Source organism: Capricornis sumatraensis, chromosome 2, assembly GCF_032405125.1.
Source record: "Capricornis sumatraensis isolate serow.1 chromosome 2, serow.2, whole genome shotgun sequence".
Classification (NCBI taxonomy): Eukaryota; Metazoa; Chordata; class Mammalia; order Artiodactyla; family Bovidae; genus Capricornis; species Capricornis sumatraensis.
The window spans coordinates 180329843-180349031 of record NC_091070.1 but is presented as its reverse complement, the minus strand read 5'-3'; the positions used below and the strand labels follow the sequence as shown (position 1 = coordinate 180349031).

The 19189-nt window shown below is 37.5% G+C and overlaps 1 pseudogene; it reads left to right on the top strand.

Annotated features, from left to right (window-relative positions):
- Nucleotides 1-13152: 13152 nt before the first annotated feature.
- On the top strand, nt 13153-13318 carry LOC138074609 (U2 spliceosomal RNA; annotated as a pseudogene).
- The last annotated feature ends 5871 nt before the right edge of the window (nt 13319-19189 follow it).

Sequence of the window (19189 nt, the reverse complement as noted above, 5' to 3'; positions counted from 1 at the left end):
AGAATTTATAATTCTTTGACTTTTTAACATTTACAAACATTACTAGGTTTATAATTTCATGAAATTAAAAAAAATTGTATTGATCTTGGCATTTTTTTGTAATATGCACTTATGGTTTATGCGTTTAAGGCTTTTCAACCAAAATTTGAAGAGAAAAACACTCTTTTAGCTTAGAAATATATAGTTTGTATGTAAATATTTAGATCATCTTTCAGTCTAGCTTAAAGAATCACATTCAACTTGAAGTTAATATTTACAACACTGCAACAAAAACATGTGGCTTTAGCATAGTACCTGTTCACTTTCAGTATGGTATATTTGGAGGAAATAAAAATTGTTTTGGAGGAAAACAAAAATTGCATCTTTCCTGTCAATTTCTGTTCTTGAACAGTGTGTTACTTTTTAGCATGATATTGTGTGCAGAATATTAAAAATTGTCTTCAGAACACTTTAGAACCTGTCTGAAATTAAGCTCAATAGCATAGATGCCAATTTTAGTAATGTATTTTAGTTGTCTTGGAATGAATCCCAGAAAAATAGCAGAGGTTAACTAAACAGATAAGCTAGAAATTAGGAATTGACACACACACTCAAAGTTGTACAGGGAGTGTGTACTATAAAGTGTCACTGATATTTTTATTTCCTTTTGATAAAAAGCAGACAGCAACCAACTGTTGACTTGTTTCAGCAGACAGAATGTTAGGATAGCTTTTGTTGTTACTTGTAATTCAAAATTATTTGAGACTTAGTCATCAGGAGTTAGGATAGGTTTATAAATGTCTGTGGCTCTTTTTGGTGGTGTTGATCTAAAATAAAATAATGTACTCACACCCAGTACATGCTCTTTATTCTTTTTGGGAGAGTGGAATAAATTGGAAGCAGTCTTTTATGAGGGCTTCCCAGGTGGCTTTAGCACTAAAGAACCTGCTTGCCTATGCAAGAGACATGAGATGATGGAAAGTTCCCTGGGTCAGGAAGATCCCCGGGTCAGGAAGATCCCCTGAAGCAGGGCATGACAACCTACTCCAGTATTCTTGCCTGGAAACTCCCATGGACAGAGGAGCCTGGTGGGCTATAGTTCATAGATGCACAGAGTCGGATTTGACTGAAGTGATTTAGTATGTACCTACTCTTTTATAAACACATTTAAATTTATTTTCCTTGCCTTTTCACCTTTGGACTGGAAGTGCCATCAATTATTCAGGCGTTTGTCTTCCATCATAGTCTCTGGTGAAGTAGATGCTCATGGCCTTGCAAGAGATACCCAAAGAGTTAAGGAAATTGGTTGTTGAATGAACAGAGAGTAGTAGAGCTCAAATATCTTGGCTTCTAGTCTCTTGGAAAACTATTGAAAACAGTGGATGGATCTGCTCACAGTCCAACTCATTCATGGTTTGGGAGGGCCATTCTAGTTGGCAGAAGCTCTACTTCTCTTTTGTAATGAAATTACCGAGAGAAAACAGCCGTGTCTTCAGTTAGATCACTGTTATATAACTAAAAGGTTTGTGTTTGTGAAGGGCAGTATCCCAGGGGGGGTCTTAGAACTTAAAAAATATCCAGAGAAAGGAAAGAATTGCCTTGGCAGATACTGTACTGCATTTTTCATACTGAGAGCCAAATGCATACTAAAAAATATGTCCTGTGGAGTTAAAAATGAAGAAAAGGGCTTACAGTCTGCTCTAATTCTTATAAGATTTTTATGTGATTTACAAATTCCAGTTTTAATTAAATTACAAATGTTCACCTCCTGGACAGACCTAGTACATGTAACCTTTTGGCGTATTCAAATTTGGTCTGGTCATAATTTGAAGTATTCCTTCTCAAGTATTTTTTAAAACTTCTGTAACTCCATAGTGATTTTACTTGTTGTCTTTTCACACACATTATCTTATTAATCTGTAAATATTTTGAACTATGACATACACAGGGAGAAGAGTACATAAAACAAATGTTGGTACTGGTTTACAAATAATATAGCAAATCGCTGTAACCAATGAGTTCAGTTGCTCAGTTGTGTCTGACTCTGTGACCCCATGAACTGCAGCACGCTATGCTTCCCTGTCCATCACCAACTCCTGGAGCCTGCTCACACTCATTTCCATTGAGTTGGTGATGCCATCCAGCCATCTCATCCTCTGTTGTCCCCTTCTCTTCTTGCCTTCAATTTTTCCCAGCATGAGGGTCTTTTCCAGTGAGTCAGTTCTTCGCATCAGGTGGCCAAGGTATTGGAGTTTCAGCTTCAACATGAGTCCTTCCACTGACTATTCAGGACTGATTTCCTTTAGGATTGACTGGTTTGTAATTGTAACTGTTTTGTAATTGTAACAGGTAATTCAAAGCAAAGACTCATTATTCACCATACAAATAAGAGAACATGCCAATACCCAGAAACCTTTTTCTTGTTCCTTCCTTATCACAGTTTTCCTTTTATTTAAAAAATTATATGTGCACAGGAGGCATCCTTTCATAGATTCTCTTGCTTAGCATTATGTTAATGAGACTGAGCCATTTCCTCTCTCTTTTAAAGCATTAACTTTTAAAAAGAGATGTCTATATTCCCTATCATTTGATTCCTTTTTCACATTCTCTCTTAAACCTAGTTCTGTCACTCTTATTTTCAGTACTCTGCCCACTGTCACCAGTGACATCATCTTTCCCAAATTCAATGGGCAGTTGTCACCTTTGATCTTACGTCACCTGTTGGTAGCACTGTCAGTTAGTACCCTTTGCTCTCCGTGATACTTCTTTGTTGGGCTCCAGGATACCATGTATTCTTGATTTTTCCTGCTTCTTCACTAGCCATTACTTTCTCTCCCCTTTGCTGGTCTCTCTTCTGCTCTCAGAGGTTTTAACCTTAGATTGTCTTCAGCTCTAGTCCTTGGGAGTTCTTTTCTGTCTACACTCTTTGATGATTTCATGCAATCTCTATATTTGTGCACTGATGACTCCAAAACGATAGGTGAAACTTTGAGTTATCTCCCTGAACGTTAGACTTCTGTGTCTAAAGACCTGCCTGCTCAACATTTCCACTTGGATGTCTAGCAGAGATCTCCAGTTCAACATGCTCCAAATGGAGTCTTCATCTCACCCACGCCCTCTCTGCAGCCTTCCCTCTCTTCATCCTTCATGTCGTTCAGGCCAAAACCTGGGAGTCATCTTTGATATCTCCCATTCCCTCGTATCTTAGATGTAATATGTCAGGACGTCCTCTTTGATCTATCTTCCAAATAATTCCTGAATATAGTTACTCTTATCACCTCCACGGCTGCCATCCAAGCCTGAGCTGCCATCATGTCCCACATGGATTATTGTAAGGACCTCCTAACTGGGCTCCCTGCTTTCATCCTTTGCCCTCCATAATCCAGTCTCAGATTGTAATCAGAGCTCTGCTTACAACACGTGGCAGATCATGTCACTTTTTCCTCCAGAATCTCCAATCTCAATTGTTCGTTAGAATTGCCTACAAAGGGCTACCTCTTTTTGCCTCTCCTTTATCTGTCTGATCTCGTTTTCTTTCCTGTTTCTCTTACTCACTCAGCTCCAGCCACACTGGTCTCCTTGCTATTCTTTGAGTACACCAGAGACCATCTCTGCTCTGACTGGGATGCTCTTCTCCCAGATATCCACACGACTTAATCTATTACTTCCACTTCTTTCCAATTTTTGTTCACTTGTCTCCTTTTCAATGAGGTCTACTCTGGTCATCATATTTTAAACTGCACATCTTACCTTGCAAAACACTTTCCCCTTCCTTATCTTTTCCTCATGTTCTTACCACATTTAAAAATACTTACTGACTTATTATTAATCATTTTTTTCCTGTCTTATTTTTATTAAAATGCAGACTCCATGAGGGTGGATTTTTTTTTTCCCTGTTTTATTCACTGTTGTATCCCTAGTACCTGAAACAGAGCCAAGCATGTAAGGGGAGCTTAGTAACATTTTTGTTGTTGTTGATCGAATGCTGTTGCTGACAGTGACCGTTTGTTCATTTTTATTATTGGATATATTTTGTTTTATGAAAATAATAATTTTATTTTTTACTCATTGTGATTAAGGGTATTTGGATCATTTCTACCCTCTCCTTCCCTCTCTCCCTTTTTTCTTTCCTTCTTTCCTCCCTTCCTCCCTCCTTTGTCTTTCTTCCCCTCCCCCTCTCTCTCCCTTCCTCCTTCTCTCTTCTCCCTCTCTCTTTCCCTCCTTTCCTTTCTTTTACTGTCATAAATAAACCACTGATGATTCTTCTTCTACAAATGTCATGGCCCTTAGATGTAGGAGTTTCTTTTTGTTGTTCAGTTGCTCAGTGACTCTTTGTGACACCATGGACTGCAGCATGCCAGGCTTCCCTGTCCTTCACTACCTCCTGGAGTTTACTCAACTTCACGTCCATTGAGTTGGTGATGTCATCCAACCATCTTGTCCTCTGTGTCTTTAGAGCATAAAACTCCGAGTCAGATTTCTAGATCACAGGGTTTGCAGATATCAGCTTTATTAGACAATGCCATGCTTTTCCAGCGCGTTTCTACCCATTTATACTCCTACTTTTATTCCTCTACATTTCTGCCAAAATTTAGTGTTATCAGAAACTTTAATTTTTGCCTATCTGGTGGGTATGTATTATCTCATTGCCTTTTGTTTCTTTAATTACTGGTGAGATGGAGCCTAATATCTGTAAAAATAGGCTAGGTTATGCTTTGGTAACAAATTATCCCCAAATCTCATTGACTTAATGTAATAAAGACTTATTTGTCACTCAAGTAAAGTTTCCTCTGGTTTTGGACATCTCTCCAGCATAATTATTTTCAGAAACTTAGAAGTCTAAATTCAGGAAACTGCTATCATTCTGTACAACCTGGAACACAGGACTTTCCCATTTGATGTAGTATGGAGAAAATTGTGGATAATTGTGAACTAACTTTAAATGCCTCCATCTAGAAGTGACATGAATGATTTGCACTCACATTTTAGATGCAAAAGAAATCCTAACTTCAAGGACACAGGGAAGGTTAATCCTCTGTGCTAAAAGGAAAAATAAAGGTGAATACTGGTTATCTATTTTTGTGTTAATAAGATACCCCCAAATTTAGTGGCTTAAAACAATAAATACTTATTATTGATATATTCAAATACCAAGTGTTAACATGTGTGTGGGTCTGTTTCTGAGCTTTGTATTTCTTCTTTACGTCTCTTTCTGTAATTACTGCAGGTTTAAATTGTCTTGCTATCTGGTAAATGGGGGAGTAAATCCTCCCTCTTTGTCCAGTTTTTTCAGGAGTTCTATACCATTCTTTGGCCCTTTATCTTTCCATACATGTTTTTCAAATTGGCTTACCAAGTTCTAAAAAGTTTGTTAGGAATTTAATGGAGATTCCATTGAGATTGTTTTGAGTCTATAAACAAAAGGAAATTGATACTCTATAAATATTCAGTTTTAGAATACATGACTGTCTCAATATATTTAGATCCTCTCTAACATGACAATATTATAATAATATTATAATAGTATGATTTTTCTCTAAGGAGTCCTTGAACATTTTGTTCTATTTATTTATAGAAACTGCATGTTTTTGAAATTATCTTAAATGATGTCTTTTCAAAAAATTCATTGTCGTTTTGCTACTGTCATAGAGAAATAAACTTGGCCTCTAAAAGTATTTTAAAAACAATAGCTTTATTGGACTATAATTCATATATCATAAAATTTTCCTTTTATAGTGTACAAATCACTGGTTTTCAGTACATGAACACAGTTATATAACCATTACCGTTATTTAATTTTAAAGCATTATTATAATTCCTGAAGCAACCCCATACCCCTTAGCAGTCACTCCCTAAGTTCCCTTCTCTGATCTCTGGAAATTATTGATTTACTTTCTGTGTCTATGGGTTGCCCATTCTGGACATTTTATATTAATAAAATCATAGGGGCTTTGGTGAACAGATTCTTTCACTTAGCATGCTATTTTTAAGATTTATCCATGCTGTATCATGGATCAGTACTTCGTTCTTCTTTTTAATCATAAAAGAACATTTTCTTGGGGTTTACATTGAAAACATGATTCCATGGAAATACTTCATTCTTTTTATGGCCAAATAATATTTTATTGTATGGATACACCACATTTTGTTCATTCACTCATCAGTTGATGAATATTTGGGTAGTGTCCACTTTTTGACTATTATGGATAGTGCTGTTACTAATATTTGCATATAAGTTTTTGTGTGAACATATGTTTTCATCTCTTGGGTATATACCTAGGAGTAGAATTGCTCAGTCATATGGCAACATTATGTTTAACATTTGAAAATCTGCCTGTTTTCCAAAGCAGTTTTCAACATTTTATATTCCCACCAGCAATGTATTAACAGGGGTTTCAATTTCTCCATCTCCTTGCCAACACTTGTTACCATCCAAAACTTTAAAATATCATAGTGAATGTGAAGTGATCATTATGGTTTTGAGTTGCATTTTCTGATGACTGATGATCTGGAGCATTTTTTTTTCATGTGCCTGTTGGCCATGAAAAGATATTTATATATCTTTTTTGAGAAATGTTCTTTGCTTGTTTATTAATTGGATTGCTTGCCTATTTTTGTGGTTGGTATGAAAGTTCTTTATATAGTGTACAATCTCTTTTAAGATACAGAATTTCAAATATTTTCTCCCATCCTGTGGGTTTTTCACTTATTTGAAGGTATCCTTTGAAGCCCCAAAGTTTTAAATTTTAATTAAGTCTAGTTAATCTATTTTTATACTTAGTTTTGGTGTCATATCTAAAAAGCCATTACCTATTTCAGGGTTGAAGAGTTTTACTTCTGTGTTTTACATATAAGAATATTATAGTTTTAGCTTTTATATTTTTGTTTTTGATTACTTTGAATATATAGAATGAAGGAAAGGACCAATTTCTTTCTTTTGCATCTGGATATCTACTTGTCACAGCACCATTTATTGAAAGACCATTCTTTCCTCATGTCTAGATGTCTTGTTAAAAACCATTTTAAAGGTTTATTTCTGGACTCTCAGCTTTATTCCATTGCTCTGTCTCTGTCCTTTTATGAGGTACCACATTGTCTTGATTCAGTTAAGTTCAGTTCAGTTTAGTCGCTCAGTTGTGTCTGACTCTTTGTGACCCCATGGACTGCGGCATGCCAGGATTCCCTGTTCATCATCAACTCTTGGAGGTTGTTCAAACATGTCCATTGAGTCAGTGATGCCATCTAATCATCTCATCCTCTGTCGTCCCCTTCTCCTCCTGCCTTCAATCTTTCCCAGTATCAGGGTCTTTTCCAATGAGTCAGTTCTTCACATCAGGTGGCTAAAGAATTGGAGTTTCAGCCTCAGAATCAGTCCTTCCAATGAATATTCAGGACTGATTTCCTTTAGGATGGACTGGTTGGATCTCCTTGCAGTCCAAGGGACTCTCAAGAGTCTTCTCCAACCCCACAGTTCAAGAGCATCAGTTCTTTGGCGCTCAGCTTTCCTTATAGTCCAGCTCTCACATCTATACATGACTACTGGAAAAACCATAGCTTTGACTAGACAGATCTTTGTCAGCAAAGTAATGTCTCTGCTTTTTATGTGCTATCTAGGTTAGTCATAGCTTTTCTTTCAAGGAGCAAGCGTCTTTAAATTTAGTGGCTGCAGTCACTGTCTGCAGTGATTTTGGAGCCCAGGAATATAAAGTCTTTCTCTGTTTCCATGGTCTCCCCATCTATTTGCCATGAAGTGGTGGGACCAGATGCCATGGTCTTAGTTTGATTGTCTTGATTACTGTAGCTTTGAAGCAAAGTTTGAAATCAGAAGTGAATCCTCTAACTTTAGTCTTTTTTTTTCAATATTGTTTTAGCTATTCACTTGTGAATACATATGGATTTTAGAATCAGCTTGTCAATGTCAATACAAAATGTCACTATAAATTTGAAGGGATTATATTGAATCAAATTCAGAAGTATTGCCATCTTAATAAAAGTTCTTTCAGTCTATGAACATGGGGTGTTTTTCCATTTATTTAGGTATTCTTTAATTTATTTCAGTGATGTTTTATAGTATTCATTGTATAAATAATTGCACTTTTGTTGAAAATGTTCTTAAGTATTTAATTCTTTCTGATGATATAGGAAATGAAATTGTCTTTTAATTTTATCTCAGATTGTTCATTGCTAATGCACAAAAATAGAAATGATTTTTGTGTATTGATTTTGTATTCTGCAACCTTGCTGAACATATGCAGAAATAGCAAGGATCTAACAGAAGCAGAAGAAGTTAAGAAAAGGTGGCAAGAATACACAGAAGAACTACACAGAAAAGGTCTTAATGATCTGAACAACATGATGGTGTAGTCACTCACCTAGAACCAGATATCCTGGAGTCTGAAGTCAAGTGGGCATTAGGAAGCATTACTGTGAACAAAGCTAGTGGAAGTGATGGAATTCTAAATGAGCTCTTTAAAATTCTAAAAGATGATGCTGTTAAAATGCTACACTCAGTATGTTAACAAATTGGAAAACTCAGCAGAGACCACAGAACTGGAAAAAGTCAGTTTTCATTCTAGTCTCAAAGAAGGGCAATGCCAAAGAATGTTCAAACTGTTGCGCAATTGCACTCATTTCACATGCTAGCAAGGTAATGCTCAAAATCTTTCATGCTAAGCTTCAGCAGTACATGAACCAAGAACTTACAGATGTACAAGCTGGATTTAGAAAAGACAAAGGAACCAGAGATCACATTGCCAATATCTGTTGGGTTATAGAAAAAGCAAGGGAATTCCAGAAAAACATCTACATCTACTTCATGAACTACCTTATAGCCTTTGACTGTGTGGATCACAACAAACTGGAAAATTCTGAAAGGGATGGGAATACCAGACCACCTGACCTGCCTCCTGAGAAATCTGTATGCAGGTCAAGAAGAAACGGAACTGGACATGGAAAAATGGACTGTTTCAAAATTGGGAAAGGTGTATGTCAAGGCTGCATATTGTCACCCTGCTTATTTAGCTTACATGCAGAGTACCTCATATGAAATGCTGGGCTGGATGAATCACAAACTGAAATTAGGATTGCAAGGAGAACTATCGACAGTCTCAGATAGGCAAGTGATACCATTCTAATGGCAGAAAGTGAAGAGGAACTAAAGATCCTCTTGATGAGGGTGAAAGAGGAGAGTGAAAAAGCTGGTTTAAAACTCTACATTCAAAATACTAGGATTGTGGCATCTGGTCCCATCACTTCATGGCAAATAGATGGCAAAAAAGGAGATGCAGTGAGAGATTTTATTTTCTTGGGCTCCAGAATCACTGCTATGAAATTAAAAGACACTTGCTCTTTGGAGGAAAAGGTATGGCAAATCTAGACAGTATATTATAAGCATAGACATTACTTTTCAACAACGATCCATCTAGTCAAAGCTATGGTTTTTCCAGTAGTCATGTATGGATGTGAGAGTTGGACCATAAAGAAGACTGAGCACTGAAGAATTGATGCTTTTGAATTATGGTGCTGGAGAAGACTTGAGAGTTACTTGGACAGCAGATAGATCAAACCAGTCAATCCTAAAGGGAATCAACCCTGAATATTCACTGGAAGGACTGGTGGTGAAGCTGCAGGACATTGGCCACCTGATGCCAAGAGCCAACTCATTGGAAAAGACCCTGATGCTGGGATAGACTGAGGGCAGGAGGTGAAGGGGCGACAAAGGATGAGTTGGTTTGATGACTCAATGGACATAAGTTTGAACAAACTCTGGGAGATAGTGAAGGACAAGAAGCCTAGAATGCTGTAATTCCTGGGGTTGCGAATAGTCAGACATGACTTAATGACTGAACAACAGAAATATTTTTTTGTGTGTGAATTCCTTAGTATTTTCTATGTATAAGATCATGTCTTTTGAGAATAAAGATAGTTTTATTCTCTTTCTAATTTAGATGTTTTCTATTTCTTTTTCTTGCTCAATTGCCCTAGCTGAAACCTTGAATTGAATAGAAAGTGCAGGTGAATAACGTTATCTGATCCTGTTCACTTAGCAGGGAAGCAACCAGTCTTTTACCATTAAGTATGATGTTAGCCGGGGCTCCCTTGGTGGTTGAGTGGTAAAGAATCTGCCTGCCAAGCAGGAGAAGTGGGTTCTATCCCTGGGTCAGGAAGATCCTTTAGAGAAAGAAATGGCAACCCACTCCAGTATTCTTGCCTGGGAAATTCCGTGGACAGAAGAGCCTGGTAGGCTACAGCCCATGGGTTACAAAGAGTTGAACATGACTTAGTTACTAAGCAACAGCAACAATAATGATGTTAACTATGGGTTATTCATATGCAGCTTTATCAAGCTGGAGAAGTTCTATGTCCTGTTGAATGTTTTTGTCATGAAATAGCATTGGAATTTGTCAAATGCTTTTGCTATTGACTTGTCATGTCTTTTATTCTATTATTATGATTGATCGAACATTGATTTTCATATTTTAAATGCAACTTGCATTCCTGAGGTAAATCATATTTGATTACAGTGTATAATCCTTTTTATACATTGGAGGGTTTGGTTTGCTAGTATTTTTTACATCTATATTCATAAGAGATATTGGTCTGTAGTTTCTTTTATTGTGATGTCTTTGTCTAGTTTTGGTGTCAGAGTAATACTGGCTTCATATAAGAAGTTGGGAAGTGTTTATAATACTTAGTATTGTGTTTATCACCAGCAATCTTGCTAAATTTTGTAACTAAGTTTAACAATTTACATATAGATACTTTGGGATTGTCCATTTTTATTGTCATTGGTGAATAATGGCAATTTTGTTTCTTTCTTTATAATCCTTAATCTTTTCCTACTTCTCTTTGTGCCTTGCTTAGGACCTCAGGTATAATGTTGTTTTGAAGTGCTCACAGAATAAATCATTTCACATTAAGAATGATGTTTCTTTCTGATGTTGAATTTTCCTCTCAATACTGCTTTATCTGTGTGAAATTAAGTTTTGAGATGCTTTTTTCATTATCATAAGTTTAAAATTTGATTATATCTTTTTTTGCCCTGTAGATTACCAAAAACAATTTTTATTGTCCTAATATATGGCCTTTGTGTAGTTATATTTTTGTTGTTTTTTTCCTGCCTTAACTGTGGACAGAGAATGTGGTTTGTATCTGTGATTTTAGTCTTTGGATTTGTTTGTAACTTGCCTTATGTCTTTGTATGTGGTCAGTTTTTGTAAACACCCCACTGGTGATTAGAAATAATGTGCCATCTACAGTTGGAGGAGCTGAGTTCAATGTATGCCAAATTTGTTAATGTTTTGTTCCAGTGTCATTTGTTAATACTATTTCAGTCTTAAATATCCTCACGTATTTATGTTTGCTGTTCTATTTTTTTGTTTCTATATATCAGTGGATATAAATTTGTTTTATCAGTTCAAATGCATGCACTTAAAAACTTAACTTTAGCACACAATCATTTTATTGTTTAGTCACTAAGACTTGTCTGAGTCTTTTGCGACCCCATGGACTGTAGCCTGCCAGACTCCTCTGTACATAAGATTTCCCAGGTAAGAATACTGGAGTGGATTGCCATTTCATTCCCCATCTATTCATTCTTTAAGGACAAAGTATTAAAAATTTCTACCATATGTGTGGATATCTGTTGTTTTCCTTGCAGTACTCTGAGTTTTCACCATATATCCATGTACTTTGAAGCTACATTGTAATAAGCATATGTTATTTTGAAGTTATACTGTATGTATGCATTTAAAATTATTATATATTCCTGCTGAATGGAAACTTTCATTAATTTGGAGTGATTCTCTTCACTTATATTTCTGTTTCTATAGGGTATTAAGGAGATGTTTTAAAATACATATGTATGTGTTTAACAACCTTTTTCAGTAGTTCTGACTTTATGATTATCCCCATGCTTCCTGTTGGCTTTAAAATGAAAACCAGAAATATCCACTCTTGTAACTCTTAAATCCATATTTCTGCGCTTAAACATGTGATTAATGGCATTGTAACATTTTAAAGTGAGATTTTGTGTTTGTGAGAAATATCAGACACAGAAATGCTGAATCTGGAGTGAAACATCAATGTCAAGTTTAAGTGCTATGGACCCATAAGTTTAAAATCTTTTCCAGAATGCGAACACTCAATATGTCTAAGGTAGGCTTATGTGAAATTTTTGTGGATATTGATTCTCACTGAATGAAAGTCAGCAAGTCACTTGTTATTTCATAGAACTGCTAGGCTAGATTTACCCCACTTATACAATTTTATGGTACCAATAAAATGTCTTCTGAAGTGAATACAGGCCACTGTCAGTGTGGGACAGTATTTGCTTGGCTTTGGTGTCTTTAGGAGGTCTAGCTGACTGGGTTAAAGCTATGACTCTGCTTAGCATAGCATGGAGACTTGCTGAGGAGAGAATAGAGTTATGGGAACCATTGTCTGTGGGCTATGGATGGTCTTTAAGGAGAGAGTCACACATGTGAGAACTATTTTAGTGAAAATTCCTAGTACCTATGGTGGTGATGGTTTTAGTTCCTAAGTCATGTCTGACTCTTTTGTGACCCCATAAACTGTAGCCCATCAGCCTTCTCTGTCCATGGGATTTCCCAGGCAAGAATACTGGAATGGGTTGCCGTTTCTTTCTCCAGGGGATCTTCCTGACCCAGGGATCAAACCCACATCTCCTGCATTGCAGGCAGATTCTTTACCGCTGAGCCACCAGGGAAACCCCTTCTGGTACCTATCAGTTCAGTCTCTCAGTTGTGTCTGACTCTTTTCAAGCCCATGGACTGCAGCACGCCAAGCTTCCCTGTCCATCACCAACTCCCAGAGCTTGCCCAAACTCATGTCCATCGAGTTGGTGATGCCATCCGAACATCTCATCCTCTGTCATCCCCATTTCCTCCTGCCTTCAATCTTTCCTAGCATCAAGGTCTTTTCCAAAGAGTCAGTTCTTCACATCAGGTGGCCAAAGTATGGCACTTTCAGCTTCAGCATCAGTCCTTTCAATGAATTTTCAGGACTGATTTTCTTTAGGATGGACTGGTTTGATCTCCTTGCAGTCCAAGGGACTCTCAAGAGTCTCCTCCAATACCACAGTTCAAAAGCATCCATTCTTGGGTGCTCAGCTTTCTTTATAGTCCAACTGTTACATCCATACATGACTACTGGATTGCTTCTTGGCCTTTTGGCTAAGATCAAGTATAGTATCTGGTACCTATGGACCTCTTTAATTCAAACTAGGGTAATACAGACTAGTAAATAAAAATGACCCAGCTGGAGACACTCTAAAGGGGCATTGTGGCATTGATATTAATTTTAGTCTTTGCCAATTAGAAAATCCAGAAATAGCACCTACCTAAAAATCTGTATATATATATGTGTGTGTGTGTGTGTGTGTGTATAATAGTGAGACAGATACAGAGAAAAGGAGGAGGGGAGGGAATGAAGAGAAGAGAAAGAGAGTAACTGACTGACTCTACTCTTGAGCTAATAATTTCTATAAAGTTTATGGAAATATATAAGTGCTCTATCTGTTTATGCTAGATAATAGCTAAAGATGTGAGCCAAGTACAGATTCTCAGGAGCATCTATAATAGTATTATAATAGGCTTTAAAAATGTGAACTCATGTTCAAGAACAGCTGTTACCAAATAGCTATTTAGTGAAGGCATAGGACAATGTAGTTTTTCTCAGAATTATGTTTTCTCATTTTACTTTAACTAGCAGCTGTCATTTGGGTGTCTCAACCTAGAAGATAATCAAACAATTGGATTTCTGTATGCACCAACAATATTTCTAAACCAAACTGGTTTCAGCATGAAGGAGATGAAAGAGAAAAAATAGTACACACAAATGTGTGTGTATGTGTTTATGCATAAATGCATAGAGAAAACATACTGATGCATAATAATAAGCATAATAAGCACATACATAATAAGCACCTGATAATTGTAGTTGCTGTTAGGAGTGGGCTGTTGTGTCTTCCTCCAGGGTATCTTCTTGACCCAGGGATCAAACCCACATCTCTTAAGTCTCCTGCATTGACAGATGGGTTCTTTACCACTAGCACCACCTGGGAAGCCCAGTTATATTGTTAAGATGTTATCTGTTAGGATTATGACTACCCAGGAGGTAGTTGAGTATTTCTCTAATGACTGTATTTTATAGTAATACTGTTGGTTAGAGGTCTGCTCTGGGGAAGAGAAGCTTCTCACACAGGACAAACAGTATGTAAAAATGTTCTGTCTATAAAAAGTAGTCATCTGGGAAAATGGTTTCTTGGTCTTTTGACTAATACTATTCTGAACTTGCAAATCCATTCTTACACAAGAGTTCCTATTGTCTTTTACCCATACCTTTGGCTGAACTTTGTTTTAACTTTTCAAAGGTTCTATAGGAAAACCTTTTTTAAAAATGATACTTATGATATGCTTCATATTTCTCCTCATTCTTCAAAGGGCAGTTAAATCCTCACTCCTCTCTGGAATCTGTTATGAATTATCCTATTAAGGGTAATCTTCAGTTTCTACTAATGACCACTCTTTATGGTTGTAATTCCTTAACTCTAACACATCTATTTCTGCTTTATTGGCTATGCCAAAGCCTTTGACTCTGCGGATCACAATAAACTGTGGAAAATTCTGAGAGAGATGGGAATAGCAGAGCACCTGACCTGCCTCTTGAGAAATCTGTATGCAGGTCAGGAGGCAACAGTTAGAACTGGACATGGAACAACAGACTGGTTCCAAATAGGAAAAGGAGTACGTCAAGGCTGTATATTGTCACCCTGCTTGTTTAACTTCTATGCAGAGTACATCATGAGAAATGCTGGACTGGAAGAAACACAAGCTGGAATCAAGATTGCCGGGAGAAATATCAATAACCTCATATATGAAGATGACACCACCCTTATGGCAGAAAGTGAAGAGGAACTAAAAAGCCTCCTGATGAAAGTGAAAGAGGAGAGTGAAAAAGTTGGCTTAAAGCTCAACATTCAGAAAACGAAGATCATGGCATCTGGTCCCATCACTTCATGGGAAATAGATGGGAACCAGTGGAAACAGTGTCAGACTTTATTTTTTTGGGCTCCAAAATCACTGCAGATGGTGACTTCAGCCATGAAATTAAAAGACACTTACTCCTTGGAAGAAAAGTTATGACCAACCTAGAAAGCATATTCAAAAGCAGAGACATTACTTTGCCGACTAAGGTCCATCTAATCAAGGCTATGGTTTTTCCTGTGGTCATGTATGGATGTGAGAGTTGGACTGTGAAGAAGGCTGAGTGCTGAAGAATTGATGCTTTTGAACTGTGGTGTTGGAGAAGACTCTTGAGAGTCCCTTGGACGGCAAGGAGATCCAACCAGTCCATTCTGAAGGAGATCAACCCTGGGATTTCTTTGAAAGGATTGATGCTAAAGCTGAAGCTCCAGTACTCTGGCCACCTCATGCGAAGCGTTGACTCACTGGAAAAGACTCTGATGCTGGGAGGGATTGGGGGCAGGAGGAGAAGGGGACGACAGAGGATAAGATGGCTGGATGGCATCACTGACTTGATGGATGTGAGTCTGAGTGAACTCCTGGAGTTGGTGATGGACAGGGAGGCCTGGCGTGCTGTGATTCATGGGGTCACAAAGAGTCGGAAACGACTGAGCGACTGAACTGGACTGAACTGAAGACATCGTGGATTTTTAAGATATACCACCATTTTTGTACAGCTAAGAAAGGAAAAACTCTGCCTATTTATTTTACAATGCTTTCTTATCAATTAGAATTTTAGTTTTATACCTACTGAAAGAACTCATTTACCATTATTTAGATAAAAATTTTTGTTTATATCATACCACTTTCATAAGGAAAATAAAAGTCAAAGAAATCCATTAAGGAATTCTTTTTCATATTCAGAATCTGGTTTTTTTTGAGTCACTTTTCAACTCAGTGTTGTTGATGTCAATGTTTTCTTAAATGGTACCATTCCCTGGATTATCAAGACTATTTGTGATGTTGAACTTCATGAAAGAGTGATTCTGTTTGTGATTTTCTGTTTGTGCATTTGAAAATTTTGTGCTGACTCTCTTTTGATCCTAGTAAAAGATGTCCACAAAAAGTTTTCAGACAATACTCAGGGCTCATATTCCTTCCTTCCTCAAAAGGTTTTTAAATAGTCCGTTGACTGAAATATTGATGGCTAACAATTGTCGAGTCTGTCATTAGGAAAGCGCTCCAGTTTGTATGTATGCAATCAGTGACAACTAGATCACAGCTGCTACCAAACCATAAGTTATAAGATGACATTGATTTCAGCTGCTATGAGAGGTGTTAAAATATTGTGAATCTTAGAAGAAATATGACACTACTCTTTCCCTTTGCATTTCTTGGAATTCAACTAATATTCCACATCTGTGAACCTTTAATTAGCTCCTAGGACTTTGTTAGTAGCTATTTTATTTGAAAACCAATAGCACCTTTTAATTTAATTAAAAAGACAAAATAATAAGTTTGCATGAAAATAATCCATGCATACAGTTACAGAAACTTACTGTAATAAAGCACAGCAGTCCCTTACCCCACTCCCTTCACTTTGTTATTCCTTGTTTTGAGAACAACTGACTTGAACCATTTTTGGTTTTAATTTTCCTTTGGCTAACTCTGTAAGGCTAAATAATATGCTTATACTGATGTTTTTTCTTTTCATTTATAGCCTTTAAATAGATACCATGGTTGAGTTCAGTTCAGTTCAGTCGCTCAGTCGTGTCCGACTCTTTGTGACCCCATGAATCACAGCACGCCAGGCCTCCCTGTCCATCACCAACTCCAGGAGTTCACTCAGACTCACATCCATCAAGTCAGTGATGCCATCGAGCCATCTCATCCTCTGTCGTCCCCTTCTCCTCCTGCCCCCAATCCCTCCCAGCATCAGAGTCTTTTCCAATGAGTCAACTCTTTGCATGAGGTGGCCAAAGTACTGGAGTTTCAGCTTTAGCATCATTCCTTCCAAAGAAATCCCAGGGTTGATCTCCTTCAGAATGGACTGGTTGGATCTCCTTGCAGTCCAAGGGACTCTCAAGAGTCTTCTCCAACACCACAGTTCAAAAGCATCAATTCTTCAGCACTCAGCCTTCTTCACAGTCCAACTCTCACATCCATACATGACCACAGGAAAAACCATAGCCTTGACTAGACGGACCTTAGTCGGCAAAGTAATGTCTCTGCTTTTGAATATGCTTTCTAGGTTGGTCACAACTTTCCTTCCAAGGAGTAAGTGTCTTTTAATTTCATGGCTGAAGTCACCATCTGCAGTGATTTTGGAGCCCAAAAAAATAAAGTCTGACACTGTTTCCACTGGTTCCTCATCTATTTCCCATGAAGTGATGGGACCGGATGCCATAATCTTCATTTTCTGAATGTTGAGCTTTAAGCCAACTTTTTCACTCTCCTCTTTCACTTTCATCAGGAGGCTTTTTAGTTCCTCTTCACTTTCTGCCATAAGGGTGGTGTCATCTTCATATATGAGGTTATTGATATTTCTCCCGGCAGTCTTGATTCCAGCTTGTGTTTCTTCCAGTCCAGCATTTCTCATGATGTATTCTGCATAGAAGTTAAACAAGCAGGGTGACAATATACAGCCTTGACGTACTCCTTTTCCTATTTGGAACCAGTCTGTTGTTCCATGTCCAGTTCTAACCGTTGCCTCCTGACCTGCATACAGATTTCTCAAGAGGCAGGTCAGGTGCTCTGCTATTCCCATCTCTCTCAGAATTTTCCACAGTTTATTGTGATCCACAGAGTCAAAGGCTTTGGCATAGTCAATAAAGCAGAAATAGATGTTTTTCTGGAACTCTCTTGCTTTTCCATGATCCAGCAGATGTTTGCAATATGATCTCTGGTTCCTCTGCCTTTTCTAAAACCAGCTTGAACATCAGGAAGCTCACAGTTCATGTATTGCTGAAGCCTGGCTTGGAGAATTTTGAGCATTACTTTACTAGCATGTGAGATGAGTGCAATTGTGCGGTTGTTTGAGCATTCTTTGGCATTGCCTTTCTTTGGGATTGGAATGAAAACTGACCTTTTCCAGTCCTGTGGCCACTGCTGAGTTTTCCAAATTTGCTGGCATATTGAGTGCAGCACTTTCATAGCATCATCTTTCAGGATTTGAAATAGCTCAACTGGAATTCCATCACCTCCACTAGCTTTGTTCGTAGTGATGCTTTCTAAGGCCCACTTGACTTCACATTCCAGGATGTCTGGCTCTAGGTGAGTGATCACACCATCATGATTATCTGGGTCATGCAAATCTGTTTTGTACATTTCTTCTGGGTATTCTTGCCACCTCTTCTTAATATCTTCTGCTCCTGTTAGGTCCATACCATTTCTGCCCTTTATCGAGCCCATCTTTGCATGAAATATTCCCTTGGTATCTCTAATTTTCTTGAAGAGATCTCTAGTCTTTCCCATTCTGTTTTCCTCTATTTCTTTTCATTGATCACTGAGGAAGGCTTTCTTGTCTCTTCTTGCTGTTCTTTGGAACTCTGCTTTCAGATGCTTATATCTTTCCTTTTCTCCTTTGCTTTTCGCCTCTCTTCTTTTCATAGCTATTTGTAAGGCCTCCCCAGACCGCCATTCTGCTTTTTTGCATTTCCTTTCCATGGGGATGGTCTTGATCCCTGTCTCCTGTACAATGTCACGAACCTCATTCCATAGTCCATCAGGCACTCTATCTATCAGATCTAGTCCCTTAAATCTATTTCTCACTTCCACTGTATAATCATAAGGGATTTCATTTAGGTCATACCTGAATGGTCTAGTGGTTTTCCCTACTTTCTTCAATTTAAGTCTGAATTTGTTAATAAGGAGTTCATGATCTGAGCCACAGTTAGCTCCTGGTCTTGTTTTTGTTGACTGTATAGAGCTTCTCCATCTTTGGCTGCAATGAATATAATACCATGGTAGGAAGGAATTTATCTTAATAATTTCACCTTTCTCTCTCTCTCCTCTATTATAATTATATTAATTTTCTGACATCTTTTATTGGTTACATTTAAATTCCTCAATCTTTTTTTGTTTCATTCACTATAGATAGTTTCTCTTGACTCCTTACTTCAAGATGTTGGGCTATTTCCACCCTTTGCCTTCTCACCATCTCTCCTTTTATAATTATACCACCCCAATTTTTTTGTACTACTACAATTTTGACAACTGTACAGTGA